We start from the raw sequence: 15,362 nt of genomic DNA, 5'->3' as shown, positions 1-15,362 counted from the left end.
CGGGATGTGTCATGGGGTGGCTCCTTTATGTCTGTACAAAATAAACGTTTATTGCTACTTACAGTCCGTGAACTCGTCATTCGTGGCACAACACACATTCACTATACCTACTCCACCATAAGCAAAAGCAGGGAAGATATTGGACTTTGGAGGAGTCACATATACTTTACCCCACTACAATCTGAACAACAGTGGGGAAAGCGTGGGAGTTTGGATGGGCCAAATTTGCTATTCACACTCCACCATAAGCAAAAGTAGGGAAAATGTCAGACTTTGGAGGGGTAAGATTTAATATTCCCACTCCAATCTAAGTAAAAGTATGAAACTTTTGGGATTTTGGAGGGGGTTGGATTTTCTATGTTCACTTCAACCTACGCAAAAGTAGGGAAAGAGTTGGACATTTGCGGGATCAGATTTACTATTCCCACTCCAGCATAAGCATTAGCAGAGTAAGTGTGAGGGCGGAGTCAGGATGTCAGAACGATGAGATGCGTGTCTCCCTTCTCCACCCTGGTCTAGGGCAGTGAATTGCTTTATGATGCTGCCTGGAGCCTCCTTTACAGACAGCAGGGACCAATGCTGATCCCCGTGCTGAAGAGTCTGTTCTGATGATTTGGCCAGTGCCACATGTGAAGAGAGTGGCCCTGGCCCTTACTAAACACTAGTGCGTGATCAAGATGGAGTGGGTCCTGACAGAGACATGAAGCATGGAGAGTGTCATCTGCTATTGAAAGTCCAGAGTAGCTGCACTGGCTGCTCCAGGAAAATACATGGGGAGGTTGTGATCAGGAGTCCAGGGCCAGAGACTGTGCCTGGCAAGCTCTCACAGTGGTGACCTGGCCGCCCAGCAGTGGAATGGGTGTCAGTGTCTTTGGTGATTCCTACTTGACCATGACTTGGAACAAGCACATCAGCCACAGAGAGAGAGGCAGTGAACACTCTGGGATGGACCTCCACCTGTGCCAATACTCTGGGCCCCTGAGTGAGAGAGGCAATGTTGTTAACCCCTGGATGCTTCAACATGAAAGTAGAGTGTAAGCTCAGCCCACAGAAGAATAGCAGTGAAGGTTGACACACCGTGGGGGGAAGTACCTGACCGGCTGTTGAGAGACACTGTCTAAGAAGGTCTGGGTTGGGTGCTGCTTCTTTGACCCCCCCCGCGCTGAAGTGAACTGCTGCAGCTTCAGGAGAACAAAGTAGGAACCATCAGATGGACCCTGAAAAGACAGCTTGAGAAATCAGTCTTTGGTGCCAAGAAAGCACTCAAGGACCTTTTTGCAGATAAATTAATAACATACCTCCTCTTTGAAAACATACTCATAGATCTCCTTTGCTGCAAGGTGAGTAAAGTGCATACCACACCAGTTTAGCAAAGTGACTTATCGTTTATCTTCCCTTACCTCTTCCTACCCATGCATCTGTTTGGACTTCGCTAGAGGTGAGAGTCAAAGGTAAAGCACTCAAACGATGTAAGATTAGCTGCAGAAAGACTAGGGCTCTTGTGACCATACAGTATGAGTGCAACTGTCTGGAACTATTAATATAGCTTCATCTGAAAACAGTAAAGAATCCTCTTTGATGGAAATGCTCACAAGAGCTGAAGCCCAAAAGTCTGATCTCCACTTTAGGACTGGTCCATTAACCACTGGGTGCAACTCCAAGAGCAATGGGAGAAGCGTGGAGCATTAACATGTAACACTTTCCTCCATGTTGGAACTGTGTCAGAGTATTTGGGATGATTATGGTGCCTCTTAGTTTTCTTATTACATACATCTTCACAATTCAGTTTCTCTGTTGTCATCTCCTCTCTTACCATGTTTTTCAATCACAGAAATTATGCTTTTCTGGTCATGAAGGATACTGGTAGTTTTGGAGGTAATTGTTCGCTACTGTTTACCCATCCTCTTGTTCTCCCATACTCAGTCCTCAAATTGCACTCCGAAGGTGACAGAATTTAATGTGCAAACATCAACATCTAAAAAAAATGTGTGAGCAATTATAGGAATTTGTTTTGGTTGCTGGCAGGGTGACTAAGCAAGTTAAACACTTGTCATTGAGATATGCAATAATTTGCAGATCTCAGGTCTGAATGCCGGCAAGGCCAGCTAAGCCTGCCATCCTTCTGAGGGGAGTGAATTAAGTGACATTAAATGAGTACTAGTTGCACCTATTATTTGCACCGCTTATAAACTTGAGAAATTCAGTTAAACAAAGTATTATTAGTATCTACCAATTGTCAGCACAAATGTTTGTCATTCCTAATTTAAAAAACAAATGTGACACATGATTTTATCACATACAATATATGAAATAAAGAAAAAGAAAATTTTTTAAGGCCTGTAGAGTATGTGCTTCGCCAAGTTAGAAAAATCAAAAAGTTGGATAGCGATAACGATCACAGAAGAGAGATGTTTATTTTTCAAAATCTTCTTTATCATCTTTGAAAGTAATGTGTTCTCCTTGAAACAAATGTACTGCACTTCTCATATCAGCAATAAAAAATACTACAAGACCATTTTATGTAGCCCTGTCTAGTAGTGGGTAGATCCATTTACGTACTCACAGATGCATGCATTCTTTATTGGAATAAGTGCATGTAATAGCATTCTATATTCTGTGTATAGATTGCGTGTGAATTTAAACATAGAACATGGAATGCTATTACATGTGCATATTCTAAAAAAGAATGCATGCATCTGTGAATACATGTTAATGGATACTACCCACTACTACTCCCTGAACGCAAGCTTCAATGTTTGCTGGTGCCTAACTTATTCATGCTGTTATCATTTGTTACAGAAGTGTATACTAGACTGTGTATGAAAGCCCTAAGACCTATGCCATATCCAAAGTGTATCTCCAACATGTTACCGGTGAAAGAACCCTCATACAAATAGTGTGGCATGCTTCATCATAGGTTTCCCCCCATCTAGCACTGAGAAAGCTACCTGGGAGATGCAGATCACCCGGTGTGTCAGAATTGTGGTGAATAACAAGCTGAAATTGGTCTTGATTCTAGCTTATTTTCCTCTTGGTGTTTCACGCAGAGATATCAGCTGCTTTCAGCAGTCAGGATCTCCAGGTGAAATACCACAATTTTTAATTAGAATAGGGTTGGGAACTGTTCATTACTGAACCCAATTACACTTACTAAGGCATAATGAGGCCCATAATGCATTGTGCTATGTCAAGTAAATATATATATACTTTATCATAATAGTATGATTGTAAAGATAACTAACACTGAACTCATTCGATACTATATTACAACATGTTGCAGCGATATGAATGTCAATCAGTTCACTCCAAATATTCCCTAGATGACATAAAAGTTAAAATTCAGTAGAAGCAAAATGATGACTGATAAGATACGTCAGTCCTTGATATTTTGGAACGGATATGGGACTTATCTATAGATGAGGCAATGAATCATTAGTATATGGTTACAATAATGCAGTCATTATGGGGTAGTAATAGATTTGATCACTAGAGGGTACTTTACCAGGTGGAATGATATCATTAAAATACTCCTTATATTATATGATAATGTCTTATAATGTAACAAGCCTATATTCTATTAGTATTCCCACCAAGGTACTATAAATAATTAAATAAAACAACTAAAAGAACATTGTAAAATCAGGACTGGATCAACAGCACTCCAATGGTTGTGGAGCATGGGTGTGAAGTAGGAGGGTTTCTTTCTTCTGTATATAAAAGGGCACTCTATCACAATGAACTCTATGGTCTGTTGAAGGCTACAGCCAAAACACGTTCCCATGTTTATGAGCACTGAGCACTTTAAAATGTAATAAATGGAATAATAAAGATTTGAAACTCATCCTGGTGGTGCCGCCTTATTTCTCTGTCTTGGATTGGAATTTTCAACCAGCCTCGGGCAAGGGAGGCTCCTGGAGGGGAAAAACAAATGGTTTTATATAAATATATGTATATGTACATCAAAGGATAATCCTGGGCCCTTAGCCCTACCCATTATCATTCCCTTATCAGCCACATTTCCCTCTTCTATGAATATGTTTAGGTCCCTTCCTTGTGATCTGTCACTGATTCAAAGAGCCCTTGAAATGCACAGGAAGAGCCTGGCTTCCCCTCAACTAATGCTTGTCCCACCCAGCTTACAGCAATGCAGCAATAAACAATTCTATCTGGGGCATTCCTCTACTCATGTTTTCACCAGGCAGGCCTGGGCTTCCCAAAATGGAACCCAAGATCTTCCATGTTATGTATAAGCGAAGGCACTTCTACACTCAAAGTACATCCACAACACACTCCACTGCCAAGTACTGTTGTTCTCATGTATTATGCTGCCAACAGTATTTGCACATGCGGCACACACACTCAGGGCCTCATTACGAACCTGGCAGTCTAATGACGCCCAGGTTTGCAGTGGCGGTCCGAGCACCATATACCGACCGCGGCGGTAGCGGCACGGTCAGACCGCCAGCACCACCAGATTTCAACTTGCGAGGGGTTCTGGTGCACCCTATGCACTACAGCATTGCCACAGGCTCTATTACGAGCCGGCGACAATGCTGTAGGCCATTTCCCGCTGGGCCAGCGGGCGGAAACTGAGGTTCAGCTGGCTGACCCAGCAGGAAATTCATAATGGGGCCGGCGGGGAGGCTGCCACACTTGCGGCAGCCTACCTGTCGGAACTTCGGCAGACAGCCTTTTCCATCTACCGAAGTCATAATAAGGTCCTCAGTCTGCACACTGTTCAGCAGTGCATTCTTTCTGTACTGCCCCAGAGCATGTTATAAAAGCACACCATGTGCATACTGTACCATACTTCAACCTAGCTGTGGTGTATTCCTAGCGAGCATATATGCACTCAACATGTTTTTATCACATACACACTTCCACATTAACCTGACGTAGGCCAGGGGTGAGTGAAACACACTGCAGTGGAATGTTTAAAAAGGTGAGTGGGTCTGCAGACCTCACTCCAGTGACACAGGATAAAAATGACCTGTTCACTACTATTGATCACTACACTATATACTGCCACCACCTTGAATGCGCTGTTTGACTTCTGTTATAGGCAGTAGCCTTCCACCACTATGAGGGTAGAGCTTTGCCACCCCTCATGGTCCAACAAGACCACAATCCATATGACAAGCCTATGTCATGGCACACATGCATGATCATGTTCACCTATGACAGAAAAGCAGCATTAGGGGTCCAGACAACAATAATTTTGGGCACTCAGGGCAAGGGGTGCACACACGTCTTTCACCTTGCAGAGGACTTTTCCGCACCAACAATATATAACCCTTAAGAAAGCACATTTGCCAATTTTCAGATCCATAGATGTTAGTTTTATCAGATTAAAAGGAACTCAAAATGTCAACCTAGAAACACAGAAAGATTGAAAGGTTGACTTGGCCGTGATTCAAATCATGCCTTGTTCTCCACCAGAATGTTGAGTACAAAATATTGTGTGGCCAAAAACTATGAGTCCAAAATATCAAGAACAAAAATAGGCGAAGGTAAATATATATAGGTAAGTATAAGGTTACCATGATCAGGGATATTGAAATTTTGCAGCGAGGGGAACTCGATTATGCAGCAAGCTTGACTAAATTACGAATAAATTAATTATGCAGCAAGAAAAGGCAAGCTATGAGGCATAATGCAGCACATTTTGAAGCAGTATTTACTACTTTGTAATTTTTACAGTGTAAAAAAATGTAATCTGCACTGAATAGGCAGATGTTTCACCTTGTTAATGTCAGCCTAGCACACAAATATACCAACTGAAAGGTGGCCTGCACCTGTCCTACAACGTGTGGGTGCACTTGTAGTAACTTTTGATCTGTTTAAGCTAGAAACAAAAGGTTTGTTTAAGTCTGCAAATTATGCAGGAGATGATGTATTATGTAGCAAGTGCGTCAAATATGTAATTATGCAGAAAATATCAAGGCCGCAGAATTGCTTGAATCAAGTGGCCCTGATTACACTTAACTTCGCATATATGTACCTTGATTACTCGTGTGTGTGTGTTTTCAAGTTATATAGATGTAGAACTAAGAATAGTAAATCTATATTTACTTACATGCACCTACCTTCGTGATATTTTGGTTCTTGATATTTAGGCATTCATATTTTGGTCCCATGATATTTTCCTCCGTATTTTGGCATACAATCCACGGCCATCGTATGGAACACTAAATTAACTGGCACAGCTTCATTCATTCAAGTATTAATTTATCGACTGCGCCGAGTCTGCTAGCTATGGAGTGTCTAAAAACAGATAAGGAGCAGTTCAGGCTTTGCTCACGCAACCATGGGGTTAAGCAGTGCATAAAATGTGCCTTGCCTAGGGGCCAAAATACCTTGAGTAATGTAAACGTGTCATATTTAGATATGCAGATAACGAACAATGAATCCTCAAGGTTCAAGCAGTCTTAACCGTATTAGTGCTGCACACTAGCATCATCTTTTTCACCCCAAAATCACTGCTGAGATAATCCTCTTTCCACTGACATGTCTAAATGCAGATTAGAAACGGCAGGCCACGGAATTAATGAGCGTTTTTGCCAGCGACCGTGTCTCGAGCTCTCTGATTGTAAGGCGCGAAGAGAGCGCTTCGAGGAAAATGTCTCATTAATGCGCTCACTTGTGGGGGGGGGGATTCCGGGCAGGCGAGCCGCCCACGCAGTAGGTCTCTGCGCACGATTCGCGCCAGAGCGATGAGAAGCAGAAATGAACGCGAGGAGCTCATTAAAGCAATCTAAGTGGAGCTCAGTGAGCTGCTCGTGCCTTCATCGCATACATGTCAAAAGACCCGATTCAGGCGGAAGACTCCAGATTTTTAAAGCAAAGATTGCTTTATTTTACCTGTCTCTCGCCTGAAATTACTTGTGTTTCAATATAATTTAATGAGGAAAATACATTCCCCCTATTTTATTTTCAAAATTTTCCACTTACCTGCTCTGCAATGTTGACATGCATGTCATGGCGCCGGTAAATATGAGTGATGCTGTACAAATAAATGGTTTTGTTTCAAATAAATGTAAATGCCTCCCATCAAAGTATTAAGACAGTATGCCATAGCTCCTTAATTAGGCTTTATTCAAATGCGAGAGAATCAATGAATAATTAAAAGCCAAATATGAGTGTTCTCCTGCCTTAATGCAAAAATGGTGTGGACTGATCTTAAACTGAAGTGTTGGCTGTTGAAAAGTATCAAAAATCAATTCTGAAAAGGACGCACAGAGTCAAGAAAATGTAGGGGGATGAGTGGGTTACCTGCAAATTATGAAAACTACTGTTATAAACTGAGGATTACACATTATCATGTTTTAAATTAGGTTATCAAATATGTTTATGAAGTTAATTTCTAAATGTTTATAGATTCCCCAGAAGATACTACTCTGAAGCCAGCTACCACCTAAGGTGCCCACCCCCAGGAGGCAGCTGTTTGGTTTCGCTTGGCACGAGCTGGCAAAAATAAACATAACTCAGTTTTCAGCAAGTGAGAGCTATCAAACAGCCACCTTTGCTGAAAGTGGAGTTTCCATCTCTTTCTCTGTACGTAAATATGCATGCAAGGAAAGAGATGAAAACATTGCTCCTGCAAGCAGGGAGGTGCTACTTAGATCAGCACCTTGCTTGCGAGAGCAATGCCGGCTCTCGCAGGATAGGGAAGCCAGCTAGGACTGCGGGGACGTTGAGGCTCTCTCTGCGGTCCTGTCACCTTGTCCCTCTCTCTCTCTCTCTCTCTCTTCCATCCCATAATGAGATGGAGGATAGAGGCACAGACATTGTTATTGCAATGGTCTCTCCATACAAAGAGTTTAAAGTGTGACACTAGCAAGATGCTTGGTTTGGATGCTATAGATATGTTATGATGCACAGTGCAACACTTATGGAGTACTGGTAAAACTCTTGGACTGCTACTCAGGAGGTTGAAGGTTCAAATCCTCTTATCTCATGGTAGTGTGTTTGAAGGTAAAACATTCCTCCTTATCGAACACTGAAGTATTTTTCCCAGCAAAATCTTTAGCTTGAATGTCATAGAGATGTGTGGAGAGTATGTAGTAGGGAATCACTTGTGGCCTAGGGGTTACGGTCTCAGACCCTCACACGGACAGTTGATGGTTTTAGACAAGGTGTGTCAATTGTCATTTCTCAGATTTGTATTCTTTTCAACTTAAAAAATTTAAGGTACATACAGAAGGGTGATCTCACTCTTTTTCCTGGTCAAATACATTTTTGTTCTATTTGTCAGAACATTTCTCATTGTAAGTAGCACAGAGCTGGGTTGTTACAGAAGGTTGGCAGAGGACCAGGCCCTGCAGTCAACCCCTACCTCAAACAGCCAAAGGCCGTGCACAGCAGTGGTTGGATTAATAAAAAAAAAACATAGAAATTCACTGAAACAAACAAAGGTTACAGGGACGTTATAGTTAGGAAATAGGATAAAAAAAGAATAGAAATTCACTTACAAAACCAATGGTTACAAGGACTTTATAGTTAAGTTCATATTGTAAACGTGCAAAACCATAGAAATTCACCTGTTATAGTTCAAGTTATTTCAAGTAACTATAACTCGTGCCCTAAGGCATACACTTTCCATGCGCCGCTAATTACCCCAGATATTACAGCACTCATGACATCTTTTATAACATCATTGATATTATCACTACAACATTTGTTATAAAAATATTCATAAAAAACTGTGCATGGTGAGGGGAGAGTTATAGTTACCTTAAGGCGCAAGTTATAGTTACTTATAATAACTCTAACTCATGTGATCAAGACCATTTGTTTGACCGAAATGCGTCAAGGGAGACAACTTGCTCAAATAAAAATCTGGTGAAAAAAGAAGTAGTCTGTGCCTGGATCTTTGGAGGAACAACAGGAGAAGAAAACGAAAAAAAAACTATATATATATATATATATATATATATATATATATATACATATATTATTTTTATATATATATATATTTTTTTAAAGGTCTGGGCAAGGGCACGCAGGTCCTCTCCCTGGGCGAATTTCAGCCCCAGGGACCTCATCCCTCAGCCAATAAAGAGTGGGTGCCCACCAAGGACACCAACCACATCCTTGTTGGGGTACGTAGGGGGAGTCCCAAGGCCTCTGCCAGCCAAGCTGGACGCTCACTTCCAGCTGGAACCGGCATTACTCCTGCCCACAGGGAGCAGCTACAATGCTGCTCCCTACAGGCAGAAGCAATATTCAGATATGTTTCTCTGCCTGCATCACTACAGGCAGGGAAACAGATCTGAAGTCCACTCCCAGCTGGCGGGGGCATTTTTAAAGCTCCTGCCTGCTGGGAGCATACTTTGTGTTCGCTCTTGCTTGGCAGGAGCTTTCAAATTGCTCCCGTCAAGCGAGAGAAAACACAGATTTCCCTACCCACACCAGTGCGGGTTGGAAAACCGCTAAGTCCCAGGGTGGGCATCCCAAGACATAGCAGCAGCCGATCCTGGGGCTGGGATCCCCAAGGCCATTAACTGCTTTGGGCAAGGGGTCCTGTGGCCCCCTCCCTTTTTAATTAAGGCTTGGCCCTGGGGGTTGGGGTCTGAGGGGCTGAAATTGACACAGGGAGGGGGTGGGGTGGCCCCCTCAGCCTTTTCAAGTATTTCTGGGCCCCAGGGATGGGGCCCTTGGGGCCAAATTTGGCCCACAGAGGGGAGCTGCACTACAGCCAGGCACAGGCAATGGGTTCCCTGGGGCCAAAACTGACCCAGCAGGTGGGCCGCGGGTGCCCCTTTCCCCAAACTTACATGTAACTCCCCCAAGGCCCTGGCTCACCCGGGGGTTATGAAAAAATCCTTATGAAAAAATAAACAAACAAAAAATATTTTGGGCCCCCGGAGAGGTCCCTGCGGGACCCTACCACCAGGCCTAGAGGATACAGATATTCCTATTCTACCCCACTGTGTTTTTCTTTCAATGTTTTTTTCTCGGGTCCCAAGATGGCTGCCACCACTTTCTGGTTAAAAAGGTGGAAGCCAATCCGATCTCAGTATGTGATCTGTCACATTTGTGACTCGTCCCCAATATGAAGGGAAAGAGCCTCATGAAAAATCTATTTTTAATTACAGACCACCATAAAAGGAGTAAAAAATTGACCCATTTCAATGGATCATTATGCCCTGTTCCAGAAAGTGGGTAGGCCAGTAACAATGAGCACCTCAGCCTGCCTATATATATATACATATATATTTATATTCACCACAAAAACAAAGGTTACAGGACATTATAATTAGATTCAGATTTTACACATATAAAACCTTAAAAATTCAGCAGTTATAGTTATCTAAAAAAAACTATAACTTGTAGCCTAAGGTAGCTTGACTCGTGCCCCCATTATGCACAGTTTTCTCATCTATAACTTTTATTGCAAATGTTGCTGTGATATTATCAGTGGATGTTATAGGAGATGTCATGACATGTAATATGTGGGTTAATTAGTAGTAGAGCATGGCAAGCGCGCAAGTTACAGTCACCTTAGGGCACATCTTATAGTTTCTGGAGATAACTATAACTGCTGAATTTCTATGGTTTTATGTGTGTAAAACTCTGAACCAAACTATCACTTTCCTACAAGCTTTGATTTTTTTGTGAATTTCTAAGGTTTAAAAAAAAAAATCAATTTCCTAACTATAATGTCCCTGCAACTTTTGGCTTTTCTAGTTTTTTTTAAACATAAGTAATATTTAATTACCACACATTAATCCAAACACCTAAGGCCATGTGCAGTAGGAGGTTGGCCCCAGGGTCAGGCCTGCGGCCAAACCCCTGCATACAGCCAGCCCCCGTATACAACCAACTCCCGGCTGTGGGTCTGTGAGTGGGTGTGTGAGTGGCTCTATGGGTGTCTGAGAGGTTGTGTGTGGTTATATGGGGATGTGAATGTAAAAGTGTGTGTGTGAGTTTGTGTGAGTCTGTGAGTGGGTGGGTGAGTGGTTTTGTGGGCCTGTACGTGTCTGTGTGATTGGCTGTATGGGTGTGGGAGTGAGAGTGGTTGTATGTGTGTGTGTGTGTAAGTGTGTGAGGGACTATGTGGGTCTGTGAGTGGATGTGTGAGTGGTTTTGTGTGTCTCTGAGTAGGTTTATGAGTGGCTGTATAGGTGTGTGAGTGTTTGTGTGGGTGTGTGAGTGGGTGTCTGAGTGTGAGTGATTGTGTGCAAGTGGTTTTGTGGGTCTGTGAGTGGGTGTATGAGTGACTGTATGGGTGTGTGAGTGGGTGTATGAGTGGTTGTGTGTGTGCATAAGTGGGTGGTGTGTGAGCGGGTATTTAGTTGGTGTAAGAATAGCTGAGTGGGTCTGTGAGTGGGTGTGCAAGTAGTTTTGTGGGGCTGGGAGTAGGTGTGAGAGTGGCTGTCTGGCTGTGTGAGTGGTTGTGTGGGTGTGTAAGTGGGTGTGTGAGTGGATGTGTGAGTAAATGGTTGGGTCTGTGACTGGATTTGGTAGAGGTTTTGTGAGTCTGTGATTGGGTATGTATGTGCATGCATGTGTGAGTGGATGTATGAGAAGCTGTGTGGGTCTGTGAATAGGTGTGTGGATGGTTTTCTGGGTCTGTGAGTGGGTGTGAGTGGCTGTAGGGGTGTGTGAGTGGCTGTCTAGGAGCGCAAGTGGGTGTCTGAGTGGCTTTGTAGGTCTGTAACTGGGTGTGGTAGTGGTTTTGTGGGTCTGTGAGTGGATGTGTGAGTGTGAGAGGATGTGTGAGAGGGTGTGTGAGGGAGTGTGTGTGTGTGTATCTGTGAGTGGGTGAATTTTTTTAAATTGGGGTTTGGATCCATGGATCTGTCACATAGACACACAAAGGGCTGCACTGAGCACCTCGGTGGATCTGCAAATCCTCGCACGCCTCAAACGAAATGTTTTTGTGCAGTTTCTTGCCCATGAGTGGTCCCTCACAGACCTCTCCATCAGTTGAATGTGGTCGTATGGGGTCATGTTACCTATACCCTAACCTCTGCTATCACTTTTTAGTTTTATTTAGTTTCATTCCGCCCCAAAGGTCCGAATCCTGATACACAAAACGACAGCCACAACTTTTCTCTCAGGTTGTGGCCAGCCAATCACGGCATTGCTGTTGGAGCATGGATTCATGGATCTGCTGCAGTGGGTCCATTGTGGATCCACATCTTTATATATACATAAGTCTTTTTTCTTTAATAACTCCAAAACTACTGAACAGATTAACAATTAACCCCAAATTACAAAAGCACTCTTTCTGGATCAAGATCTAGCTTTCTGACAATTTGGTGTAATTCCAATCAGTTGTTTGGGCTGTAGTCATGTCTAAAATCCCTATGGGAGATTGCATGGAGAAAACGTGTTTTGGGACTCCCTCTTTTTCTTGGCCTCTGCCTGACGAATCACCCCAAACTTTCCAAACAGCAGCTGAAGTGAGTGGAAAACTAGTTTGAAAACTTCATGTTGATTTGTCAAACGGCCAAAAAATGATTAGCGAAACAAAAAAGGTGTTTCCTATGGAAACTAGGTCCTAACTATAACTACCTACTGGTGGTCATATATATAGTACATATTCAGCAATAGTGTCTGTATAGTTAAGGTTAAGATTTTTGGTTTGCTTATAACTTTGGCACGTTTTACAAGTCTGCAGGAAACTTTCCCATGAAATAGTATACGTTTTGACATTTTGTCATGTTAAGTTTCAGGTAGGTTAATCTAACGGGAATTAAATGGAGGGGGGTCAACATAGGTATTTTAACTCCAAAGCACACACTGTATTTTTATAAATCAAAAAGAGTTCAATGGAATCACACCAAACCTGACATTAACTACAGCCTTACCCAGAGAAGTGCCTTAATTGTTTCTAAAAAATGTCTCTTATTTGGTTTCGAAAAGATCCAAACAACATGAAACACTGCATGCCATCTGAGGACATGTAAGCCAAATACACATTTATTACAACAATGCCCATCACGCAGGTCTGGTCAGTCGGATCTGACACTGTTCCTCCCAAGTTACTAAGCACAGAGGTCAGAGAGTGTATGCGGGGGCACCCAATCTGTCGCCTATCAGGGCAGGCCCATTTCTTCTACCAGCCTCTTTTCACCTTGTTTTTCAAATTTATGTGGCAGCCTCTCGTCTAGTTTATGAACTTTCCGGCCCCCATGCACCAGTTCATACCTTCCTCCCATTCCCGCTGTGTGGGTGGGGTGGGCGCCCCCCCAATGCTTCAAAATATCCTTGCAGGCCACCATCAAAGCAAGGTTACAAAAGAGGAGAGTGTATCAGTCCAGGGTTCCCAGTGTGACCAATTGGGGAATAAGCTTCATCTCCTCACCTCTAAGATTCATTCTCCCACTCTTTTCCAGTAGGTCCCTATTTTCGGACAGCCCCATAGTGTGTGGACTAGAGTGCCTCTCATATGGCATTGAATGAGACAACAATCATCCTTCACCTGGCCCATACGAAACAGATGAATCAAGGAAAAATATGCCCTGTGTAGGATTTTCAGCTGAATCAGATGGAAACCCACTCGGATTTCTACGTCTCTAGGGACATCTCTAAATGCCCTACATACAGGCATGTCTCTACATGCCTGAGTCCAGTCATCATCCTCTAGTCTGCCTAGATCACACTCCCATTTTCCCTCAGTTGGCCCACTGAGGGAAGACTATTTTGCAATAATGTAGAGTAGATACGAGACACTGCAATACGTCACACTTCGTGAGTAGGAGCCTTAGTTATTGGTATCACAGGAATTGACTCCTGGAGAGGTCATATTTTGCTTGTATTTCATCAAAGGGCAGTATTCCTCCCTCTCTCCATATATCTCCCTAACAGATCCCACTTCTGATGTCCCTCTATATCTCTTAGGCTGTGTAATAGGTCCGAGTCCCAGAGGGGTCTGCAATGTCACCTTGCCCCACCATCCTAGTGTTTGTTTCTCCTTCTGCCATATGGTAAGTACCGTCTGTGTCGAAGTTCGAAGGGGGGTAGTCGACTACCTCTGTAAGGGTGACGCAGGTATCCTTCCAGGGTTATAGCGTAGCGATCCACACACAGTGAGGGCTTCTGTTACACCAAACTGGTTATCATTGACTGTTAGAAGTTGTGAAGCCCAGTAGTAAAGATGAGGTTTGGGAGAGTAATGCCCCCCTCCATCCGCTGTCTAGTCACTAGGTCAAAGTCTGTTCTGGTAATCCCCCCATCCCAGAACAAGACTTGCATAACACTGTCCATTCTGCAAAAGAAAGCATCCAGGATCGGACATGGGATATTCTGTAGTATGTAGAAAAACTTGGGTAGATAGATCATATTATATAGGGCTGTTGTAGAGCCATTTTAGTAATTTCTGTGGGCACATTATTTTAGCAACTAGACCTGGTGCTTTTGCCCTTTAGCCTAGTAAGGTCTCATTTTATTTCATTTTAAACTTTTAGAATTGGCCACATTCGTGGTGGGGTTTTATTTTCCTTTATCTTGGTGTCCTTTCGCCTAGGAATGCATTACATTTCTTAGCGCAACAATCTTTCACTCTGTTCTTTTTCTTTAAAAACATTTCCCTGTCCCATGCACGTTAGAGGGAGGTTCCAGCCAGTTGACCACACCCACATGCTGTCTGACATTTTACAGCTGCTCACTAAGACCACTGGTCCCCTGGCCTATGTGGGGATGGTGTCTCTATAGATAAAAGGCTTTGCCACTGCTGTCATACTCAGGTATGGGGGATGATGTCTTCCCAGGGGGGAACCCTGAAGAGTAGATTAGGGCTTATCGTGCAGTGCTCTAATTTAGCTTAGGTAGGAATTGCATATATTGTGCATAGTGACAGTATGGTGGGGCTTTTCCTGTGTTTCACTTTCCTTGTCACTGTTTTGCTGCTTGTGTGTTTCATCATTATAATTATTGCATTTCATGTTATTTTATCTAAGACTCAGCTGATTCAATAAATCTTATTCAACCATTTTCTACCCCTGTTTGTCTTTTCATGTGTGAGACTAATATAACTGAGTTAAAAGGATGAGATCTGATCCACCACGATTTCCCTGAAAAGTCACAATGTCATGTGCCTGGTTGCCACAAATCGTCCCTGCTCCTGGGCAGAAATGAGGCACTGCTAGCTGGCTAGAAATGGATTAGCCCAACAGTTATCACATGGAGTGGGATTGGACTCAGTTCCCCACAATTCACGTGATGCTGCTGCCCAAATCCAACAGCCTCAGTGGTACAATGAGAACCAATGCGACAGGTCGACCCAGAAGAGAAAGCAGCAGCTTCCTCCATCTGTCCACATCACTGAGATAGGCCCCTAAAATCATCTCCTGGTTTTCTTGCATGAATAATTATTGTTTGGGTGTGACAAAGATACCCAGATATCGGAACCC

At 43.1% G+C, this 15,362-nt stretch overlaps 1 protein-coding gene across 1 annotated transcript in view; it reads left to right on the top strand.

Moving 5' to 3' along the window:
- AFF3 (ALF transcription elongation factor 3) overlaps nucleotides 1–15,362 on the top strand; it is a 2,012,018-nt gene that overhangs the window by 612,237 nt on the left and 1,384,419 nt on the right. The gene's annotated exons all lie outside the window — the stretch shown is intronic.

This window comes from Pleurodeles waltl, chromosome 8 (genome assembly GCF_031143425.1).
Source record: "Pleurodeles waltl isolate 20211129_DDA chromosome 8, aPleWal1.hap1.20221129, whole genome shotgun sequence".
Lineage (NCBI taxonomy): Eukaryota > Metazoa > Chordata > Amphibia > Caudata > Salamandridae > Pleurodeles > Pleurodeles waltl.
Note: the sequence above shows the minus strand (reverse complement) of the source record. Positions and strands in the feature narration are given on the sequence as shown.